Source organism: Cebus imitator, unplaced genomic scaffold (genome assembly GCF_001604975.1).
Source record: "Cebus imitator isolate Cc_AM_T3 unplaced genomic scaffold, Cebus_imitator-1.0 Scaffold194, whole genome shotgun sequence".
NCBI classification, from domain to species: Eukaryota; Metazoa; Chordata; class Mammalia; order Primates; family Cebidae; genus Cebus; species Cebus imitator.
In genome coordinates, this window is record NW_016107509.1 from 3,325,503 (window position 1) to 3,334,694 (window position 9,192).

Below are 9,192 nucleotides of genomic sequence, written 5' to 3' on the forward strand. Positions count from 1 at the left end.
AGTGTGATCTTAGCTCACCGCAACCTCCGCCTCCCGGGTTCAAGCAATTCTCCTGCCTCAGCCTCCCAAGTAGCAGGGGCCACAGGCGTGCATCACCATGCCCAGCTGATTTTTGTATTTTTAGTAGAGACGGGGTTTCACCTTTTGGCCAGGATGGTCTCTTGACCTGGTGATCCACCCACCTAGGCCTCCCAAAGTGCTGGGATCACAGGCATGAGCCACCATGCCTGGCCAATTTATTTCTTATAAGCATGCATATAGGTAGATTGAGTTTTGTTGCTTTTGTAAAAGGCATTCTTTCCATTATGATTTCCAGTTGTTCACTTCTGGTATATAAAAGCTACGGTTTTCACACATTTATTTTATGTCATAAATACTAAAAATCATGTTTGCTGAAAAACTTTTATATGATCCTAAGTTCATTCATTATTTATTCTCTGAGCCTTGCTCTCTGCCAGACAGTATGACTATTCTTATCCATCTGCATTTTTTTCCTGTGAATTTGTAAACCAGATGTTTTTTAAAAGTATCTTAAAATTTTCTACAAAATCAAGCTCTAATCTCTTGGTATGGCTTCCAGGCCAGGCCTTTCCTGTTTCAGTTCTAGGCTGTCTCTCCAGGCTTACCCTATGCCATTTTCTTCCACACATCCTGCACCCCACCTACTCAGAGAGACACTGTAATTATTTCATAACTCCATTATGCATTTTTGCCTGCCTGTGATGCTCTTTCCTACTTGATTACTGGGGAATTCCTATTCATTATTTAAAGACTAACTCAAATATTACCTCCTATCTACAGCTACCCTGACCACATATTCAGACAGAATTAATTTCTCTCATTTGTATTCACATAGCGGTATACACATGCCTCCATTATGATACAGGTCACATCATATTCTATTTATTTTTTCACTTCTCTGTCTCCCCTTAAGAGGCTGTGGCTTCCTTGAGAGCAGGATCAATATCTTATCCATCTTTGTGCCCTCAGTAGTGAATATTTTTTTAGAATAAGTAAGATAATCAGTTAATTTATTATTTTATGATTTAAATAAAAATTAGTGATTTATGGTTTCTAGAACCTACCATTTTTTCCCACCTGGAGTTGTGACATTCTCTCATTTCCATCCATGTGAGTCATTTTCCATGATTTCCAAAAGATTATCATTCATAGCCCTGAAATCACATCTAAAATCTCTTCACCGGTCTATAAAATCAAGTATCTAAAGCTAGAACTTAAATAATTTGGATTAGAACTCTAAGTGCCTTCTAATCCCCTGCATACATCTTCGGCTTAAGTTTCTTGTTTGTGATGTGGAATTTTCCCTTTTTAATAGAAAGACCATCTGACTTGCTCTAAAATGGAAGGAAAATGGGAGCGGAAATCTATTAATTCAAGTATTTATTCAGTATATACTTATTAAAGTGTAATTCCTGAGAATCATAGTCCATTGGGGCAGTAGGTATAAGCACCGAAGTAACGGCAGAGAATGACAAGGGCTATGCCAGAGGCGGGGACATGGCGCCAGGGGAAACATCACAGATTCCCAGCTGGGAAAAAGATTGCCAGCTGAGAACAAGATTTCTTGCACAAGACATAGTAAGCTTTGTAGGCTGGGGAAAGAATATTCCAGGCGAAAGTGTTCAGCCTTTCTTAGCTGCAGTTTAAAATATAAAAGAATTTCTTTTAACAAAGACGTTTGTCAATTAATTAGATGGTGGCCCAATAACATTACAGGAAAAACCAGATATTCTTTCAATATTTTGTTTCCGTAAATAACACCTCCAACCACCGAGTTGTTCATCCTAAAATTCATCCTTGACAACCTTTTTCCGTCATCCCCAGTCTGCTGTCAATCACCAACGGCCCACTCAATCTAACGCCTAAATATCTCTCAAATCTGCCAATTGTTCATGATATCCATTGCCACCCCCCAAAGCCACCTCCTTCTCCTGAGCTGCTGAAGCAGTCACCTAATCAACCTCTCAGATCCATTCTTGCTGCCTCCAAGCCACTTCCCACAAAGAAATTACAGGTCTCTTTCATAAAATGCAAGTCGTATCAACCCTTGTCTTAAAAACCTCTAGTGGCTTCCCATTGTCCTTAAACACAGTGGGCTATTTTTTCTTCCTTATACAGGGTTTTTTAATAAGTGATCTTAATTTTTTAAATACACAAGTTGTTTGGAAGTCAGCAAATAACAGTGGGAGGATCCTATGATTTAAAGTCAAGGAGCCTAGGTTCATGTCAAAGTTCCATCACTTAAAAGATGTATAACCTTGAGAAAGTTACATAGCCTTTCTAATTATTTTTTTCTCATCAGTAAAATGGGCGTAATAATGATTCCCATATAACATATTGGTACAAAGAATAAATGAAAAATATATGTAAAAAAATTCTGCAACCTGTAACCCATTATGCAAATGTCACATAGTAACAATATCATCACCTAATAAGAAACATCTGCCAGCAAGTAAATGACGAAAACATTACTTAGGACATGAAAGAGTTAGCATGAGCTAATAGTTGGAAAAAACCCAAGTTCAAATACAGAAAAAAAAATTTTAGTGAATTACCTTTAATATACAGGAGATGAAGCAGTTCAAGACAATGGGAAAATTGAGCCAAACCCTGAAGATTTAAGGAGTAAACAACATGAAAGGTTAATCACTTTCTTCTAAAGAACCTGAGATCATGCTGTATTTTTCTTCTTAATTTTTTTATTTTACACCTTATTTGGAATATAGCACAATGTTACTGATATTTTGGAATTACTCATAAATATTTTAATATTATTGTCAGTATTGTGGGCAGGTGAGTATTATTGTCCTTTGAATGGGCTATTTTAAAACATTTACTGCATTTCTGACTATAATTTAATAATGCCTGAGGATATGTTTTTTTCCTAAAGGGCTAATCCCCAATTTAATAATGAAATTCGGCAAGAAAAATGTAGGGTTTCTTTAATGGAAATTAATTTTATGGCTAATAAAGAAAACAGAAATGCATTTACCTCATCAAACAAGAGACAATTGTACTTGGAAAGCCTTTTCTCCATGTGACATGAATATCATGCAGGTTGAACTGATGAAGCAGCATTTAGCTAACCACGCTACTTTTCCTCTTTTGTATTCTCTCTGCCTTTAATTCAGGTGACAGTGGGAAGCTGGAACTTGGCCATTTTCCTACACAGTCCCCTTGTACAAGGCCTTTTTCCACTGAGGTGAAGGAGTTCCTCTGCTGCCATCTAGTGCTTCTTAGAAAGAGCTTTGCCAGTTTTAGTCAGATAAGTTGGTTTATATTTAGCTCCAAGTGTGGGATGGAGGGAAATGGGGGTGGGGGTGGCAGGAAACTAAAACTTTTTGAAACAGTTTTTTTTTTTAATCTATTGCATTAATTAGTAAGAGGTTCTGAGTCACAGAGAACATTTTATGGGCTTCTGAGCTAGATGTTTCATTTGCCTTTTTATATGAGATATTTGGATACTTTATAAAGACCTGATTGAATTTCAGGTTCAAAAGATTGATGAGAGAGGTTGGGGTCAGCAGGCTCTCATTTCTTAAATTGTTCCATATAAGCATTTTTTTTAATGTACTGACATTCACAAAGATGCTCAATCCAGAAACCTGGGAGTCATCGTTGACATTTTCTTCTCCCTCATGCCCCTATCATCCATCCAACACAATAACACACACACGTGCACATACACACACACACACACACACACACACACACACACAATCTCTAAAAACTATGGATTCCAGCTCCTAAAAGTCTCTCAAATCCATCCACTTCCTCCATTACCATTACATATTGACATTACACATGTCAATACACATGATATAAACATACTCATTAACGTGAGTTGGAAAAATCATCCTTTACCCTCCTAATATTTCTCCTCAAATGTAATATTCATGCAGCAACAAGAAATAACTTTGTTTAAAAAATAAATCAAATAAAAAAATAAATTTGATCTATTGAGTCCTACTTAATGTTCTTCAGTGATTTTCTTTTGATTTTAAGATAAATTCCAGACATTTTAACATGACCTAAAACTTTTCACATGATCTGACCTCTGCCCAGCCCCCTAAGCTGATCTCCTGCCATTCTCCATCTATCCCCGTGTCACTGACACCAATCCTTTCTGTTTATCCAAAGAACTAAGATTCTTATGGCCTCAGGGCCTTTGAACATGCGGTACCCAGTGTCTATTCTGCATTCTGTGTTCTCACTAATCATAAGTCATCTCTGTACTTTGTTATTTAATATCTATTTCTAGGCCAGGTGGAGTGGTTCACACCTGTAATCCCAGCACTTTGGGAGGCTGAGGTGGGTGGATCACTTGAGGTCAGGAGTTCGAGACCAGCCTGGTCAACATAGTGAAAGCCCATCATCTCTACTAAAAATACAAAAATTAGCTGGGCGTGGTGGCTCATACCTGTAATCCCAGCTGCTACTTGGGAGGCTGAGGTAGGAGAATTGCTTAAATCCAGAAGGTGAAGGTTGCAGTGAGCCAAAAAAAAGAAAAAAAAAAAAAAAAAAAAAAAAAAAAAAAAAAAAAAAAAAACAACAAAAAAAAAAAAAAAAAAAAAAAAAAAAAAAAAAACCTATCTTTAAGCTCAAATTTTAAATCCTATGAAGTCAGGTAACAAGTCTGTCTTATTCATTTCTGTATTCAGGCCAATATTGGCAATTAGTAAAAATTTGCTAAATAAGTTAAATAATTCATTATTGCCTCCTATAATTTTTGATTATTTTAAACATGCTTCTTGCTTAAAGAGTAAGCTCCTCAAGGCAAAAAGTCATCAAATTTTAACAAGACTTAATGTTGGAGACAGTGGCAGAGAAGACTCAGACATGACTTAAAAACATAGTGGTGATAGAGCAAGTAAAGTAACTGCAGTACGACATTTAAAAGTGCCATGGTACGCAATCTGAGCACATCTTTGGAAACAAGGAGGAGGAAGGGTTCATTCAGCTTAGCTGAATCTGGGTAGACATGTACGAGAAGGTAAAATTTAAGCTGAAGTTTTGAAGAGCCGGGAAGAGTTCACAAGTAGTAAATGGGTGAAGGATGTCTAAGGGGGCGAAGTCAGAGACATGAGAAATAATCAATGGTTTAATGTAGGAAGAGGCTCGACAAGTGTCTGTTTCTCCACTGGAACCTCCATCCCACTAAATCCATAAAGAGACATGTAATCAACCCTTGTGATTTGACTTTTGGAGAATGGTGAGAAATATGGGAGTAAAAATATGTAATTTGGCAAAGTCAGAACAAGAAGACTAAATAGAACTAGCTTTCTTCCATCTTTAATATTCAACAACATTGAAACAATTATACTTGATACTACTTTCAGGAAACACCAATAAAAATATCATTACCTGAGCTCCCATGTGTTTGATCAAATGAGCTTACATCTGAAACCTCTCTGAAAAAAGGGTTGTAAAAGGTTGTGAGCTCCAGATAAAGGTGTACTCACAAAATTAAATCTAAATTTTTCCCCAGTGAACACCGTTCTCTAGAGATATTTTCAAGTTGACACTCCTTTTTTCTCTAGCTGCCTATATTTCTGACCTGAGAGGATGAGAGGGTGGCATTCTCTTACCTCTCTGCCAACACCCCTAAACCAATCTTCAATCACCCTCCTTTGAAAGTCAAGTCACGTCTTTACAGCACCGTTTACTACTCCTTGGCATGCTTTTATCCAAGAATAATAAACATCAGATTTCTCTATTCTTAACTATTATTTCCTAAATTAAAACATAAACATAGATGTAACCATTAATTAGCACTGAAGAAATCTAGTCTCACTCTAAATCTCTTTTGCTTAGAGTTAAGTTCCAGGAAGACAGTCCCTCATTGTTTCCTCAATTTTTGGGGAATTGAAAATGTCAACAAAGGAAGACAAGTTATTTATATTTCAAAAAGAGAAATGTTTAGTACTGCACATGCATTCTCAATTGTCTCAGTAAGATACAAGGAAAAATCACAGAATTGCTGTTTATAGGGAAAAAAATTGGAAGAAGAGACCATGTTTATGCAAAGTTTTCCTCTCTAAAGTAGGAAATTAGCTTCTAGGAGTAGGCAAGAATCAAAAGTAAATTGCAAAAGTGTGATGCTTTGCTTATGTAATGATTCTAAGTAAACAGAAAACAAATGAAAGCCATAGTTATGGGTATCTTAGGTGAAGAACTTCCATTTTCATATTTAGGACTCACCATTCTTTTGTATGATTTGGTTCTTGCTTCTATGCATCCTGTTAATATTAGTAAAATGTATTACAGAAAGCATTATATATACTGTACTGAAGACAAACTATCACATTAACATTTTGTTTAAGTCTATGTGTGAGAATTACATTTCTGTGCCTAAGAACCTTGGGGTAGGATTCATTACTCCTGCTCTGATATTGACGTACTCTCTCTTTCAATAGAAATGGATCTTTTACAATATTGAATAGATCTCAGAGAAGACACTGAGGTAGGCTACAGTCCTCCAGACTGACAGAACAACTTAGCACATGGGATAGGATTGGATTGTGTGTCACAGGCATGAGTTCTCAGCCCAGCTCTGCTTCAACTGGCTATAAGACTTTGAACAAGTCCCTTAAGAAGTGGAGTCTGGGCCTAGAAGAAGAAGATGGCTCCAAGAGTCCTTCCAACCTCAAGCTACCAGGCTATTCTTCCAATATTTAGGCTAGAAAATACTTTAGTTTTCAAGATTTGGCCTTCAGCTGGAACCAGTGGCTAAAATGGAGGAGCACTTTAATGATTTAAGAAGCTATTCAGTTGTCATAAAAAAGTAATTTTGTTTCTTCCAAAGCTCCAGATTAGTATGGAGATTTTTCTGCTATGTCTTATTTTTAAAAGACATTATGCACATCAAGGCTGACATAGCCATAAGGAATTGTAGAAATTTTAATATCTGTTGATATGGATGAGAAACTAAAATTTCCATATTTAAAACTGTCATTTGACTTTTAAATGGATCACGTTAAGTTACTGTCAGAAATGTTCAATATTTTCTCATCTATATACGATTGTTTCTTGGTAGATGAAAGCTGCAATCTGGTTTCTTTGGCTACATGGCCATTTTTTCAATTTGTCCCCAAGCTTGCTACCAAGCTTGTCCCCAAAGCAATAGGATGAGATTAAGTGATTGTGTGGTGCATGTGCTAGTGTGTGTGGGGGGAGGGGGGAGGGGAGGGGGAGAGAGAGAGGAAGGGAAGAAGACAGAAAGACAGAGAGAAGTAGCAGCAACAGCAAGGTAAGATAATATCTCAGAAAGGTATATTTTATTTATTTTGTTTGTTTGTTTTTGTTTTTATGGAGCAAGGTATATTTTTAAAATAAGGTTATTTCCAAAAATTATATGAGTGTTTTAAATGACATACATAAAAAGAATATTTAAATAAGAAGCCCAATAATCTTTTTGTTCAAATACCTTCTGGTTGCATTCTTGTATATTTAAAATGTAGCAGTTGGGATTCAGGGAGTCAGGATTGATTTTTTTTTCACCCAACATTATGAGAAAAAGTGAGCAATACATAATCCTACCTTAGCCCTCTTAGGCCAAATACAAAAAAAGAAAAGAAAATAGAAATGAGTTAAAACCTTTCTAATTTCTGTTCAGAATGTAACATTCTGTGAAAGAGAAGTAGGACTTGAGGGAAAATACTATTTTTGAAAGAGCTGTAGAGGTAATTTGTAAAACAAAGCACATGTTACTTATATTTTGTCTCTTTTTTGTTGTTGTTACCAACCCTTTATCCAACAGATTCAAGTATAGTTGTCAGTACATACTAGGTTTAAATATTTTTTGATTGAGGGCTTGCTAAAAGTAATAAATATCCAAGCTTAATTAGAAATAAGTAGTTTAAATATCCAGCTAGAGAGAAGATGGAGAAGTGTAATGATTCTTGCAAGAGACGGAAGGCAGGAAGGCAGGAAGGCAAGAAGGAAGGAAGGAAGGGAGGGAGGGAGGGAGGAAGAGGGAAGAAGAAGGAAAATATCTTCATCTAATTAGGAGAAAAATAAACCTGGGTAGCTTCTATGTTCTTAGATTAGGGAAGGAAAATGGAAGTAAAGGAATTAGCATTTATTGAATCTCTGTCATGTGCCAGATACTCTGCTAGGTTTTTGGATTTTTAAAATTTGGATCTATAGCTATTTCATTCTTCTCTCTGATGTAAGGATACCTTAGAGAAATGAAATCAGAGAGAAGAAAAGGGGAATGATTAAGTTAATAGCAAAACCTACAGAAATGTTACCATTTACCAAACCAGAATCTTCAAAGTTGTGGATAGTTTTCTAGAAATTTTTGAGAACAAAGTAAACTTTAAATGTGTGATAAAACATTATTTAATAATTAATCATATAATTAAGTTTTAAAGTTAAATAACAGTAAATATAGCCTATACATTTTTCTTTAATGTTTAATTCTTTAAAAAATGATCTTTGCTAGTAACTTTTAAGGCCTAGTTATTTTAATCAAGTTTTGAAAAATATAAAAAGTGAAAAAGAATTGCAGAGAAATATCAAAGGAAAACAGTAGGTTATAGAAGACTACGTATTCATTAAAATCTTGATAATCCTTACCTCTGCCTGGTAGGATATTAGGCAATTTAAATTTATTTAATTTGCATATTTGTGTTTTACAAAAACTATATAATGCTTGGGTAAATAAAAAACATAATTTAAAAAAACAAATGGCATGGAGAGCCAATAGAGAGAGAAAAATGGCATCCAGCTTTATTCCTTCCATGGTCTAGGATTTTAACAAAAAGACTGAATAAAACTGAAAAAGTTCCTGAGACAAAACACACAAGGGCTTTTAAGTGCAGGATCATAGGAAAGAAGAAAATACAGAAAAATAAACCCAAATGTTTCAATAAACTGTCCTGCCACCCTAAAAAAATGGGCAGAAACATAGGTAGCCACATGCATCTACAGGCAAAGAGGAAGAAAGAACATTGGGATTATTCAAACCAGATTTTTCATGAAATCCTCTGGTCTAAGTGCAGGAAATGTGTCTGTGCCTTTGTTTCAGAACGTTTATACTCCCTAATTTTTCTTTTTTTTTTTTTTTGAGACGGAGTTTCGCTCTTGTTACCCAGGCTGGAGTGCAATGGCGCGATCTCAGCTCACCGCAACTTCCGCCTCCTGGGTTCAGGCAATTCTCCTGCCTCA

The 9,192-nt window shown here is 35.8% G+C and overlaps 1 pseudogene; it reads right to left on the reverse strand.

Annotated features, from left to right (window-relative positions):
• The window catches only part of LOC108316895, a 36,181-nt pseudogene that overhangs the window by 25,563 nt on the left and 1,426 nt on the right, over positions 1–9,192 (reverse strand).